The sequence below is a fragment of the Pristis pectinata genome, chromosome 16 (genome assembly GCF_009764475.1).
Source record: "Pristis pectinata isolate sPriPec2 chromosome 16, sPriPec2.1.pri, whole genome shotgun sequence".
NCBI classification, from domain to species: Eukaryota; Metazoa; Chordata; class Chondrichthyes; order Rhinopristiformes; family Pristidae; genus Pristis; species Pristis pectinata.
The window spans coordinates 14,344,164-14,345,169 of NC_067420.1; the positions used below are offsets into that span (position 1 = coordinate 14,344,164).

General features: G+C 44.6%; 1 non-coding gene across 1 annotated transcript; it reads right to left on the minus strand.

Annotated features, from left to right (window-relative positions):
- Nucleotides 1-560: 560 nt before the first annotated feature.
- On the minus strand, nucleotides 561-633 carry trnam-cau (transfer RNA methionine (anticodon CAU)). Its single transcript has one exon. It is a non-coding gene; the product is annotated as a tRNA-Met (tRNA).
- Nucleotides 634-1,006: the final 373 nt, after the last annotated feature.

Here is a 1,006-nt window from a genome sequence, read left to right on the forward strand (position 1 = left end):
AGCAGATTAATTGAAATCTTCATTATCTCATGTCTGTTGATCTTATCTTTGGAGTGCCATTGTGGGAGAAAGTATACCTTGATCTGTTAAGCTGCCCAAACCTTCTTTTCAATATCCTACTAACTTGTTTTGTGCTGATATCAGCTCAGATATTAACATCATTGTAATTCACTTCTGGCCTGAGACTGTGCTGTCACAAGTCAGGGTAATACTGGGTAACCCAGCCACCACAAAGCCAGGCAGTGACTTAACCTTCTCCATAAAATAAGACATCTTTATTAGTCACATGTACATTGAAACACACAGAGAAACAAATCTTTTGTGTAGAGTGTTCTGGGGGCAGCCCGCAGGTGTCACCATGCTTCTGGCGCCAACAGAGCATGCCCACAACCTCCTAACCTTTGAAATGTAGGAGGAAACCGGAACACCCAGAGGAAACCCATGCAGACACGGGGAGAACATACAAACTCCTTGCAGACAGTGGCCGGAATTGAACCTGGGTCACTGACGCTGTGATAGTGTTTCGCTAACCGCTACACTACCGTTCCTGCAGAAAATAGTGCCCTGAGTGAGGCTTGAACTCATGACCTTCAGATTATGAGACTGACGCACTGCCTACTGCGCTAACAAGGCCTGTCGCTAATGAGTCCATGAAACAAAGCTGGAAGACTACATTCATTTAAGATTTGAATGTGAACAAAATTTTCCCTGTAATCACACACCCAAGTTTCACATTCAAGTAATGTAATACCATAGGAGTAAAGAAGTTTTAAGATTTGAGAAGATGGGTAATGGTGCAGGAAATTCAAATTCAAAGGATTGCATATGAATGCAAGCAGTTGATTTCCTAGCACTCTTGTGGAGCCTACAATCATGGGGTCATAGAGCAATACAGCATGGATACAGGCCCTTCAGCCCAACAAGTCCATGCTGACCATAATGCCCACCCAGCTAGTCCCAATTTCCTGCGTTCGGCCCATATGCCTCTGAGCCCCACCCCTGCATG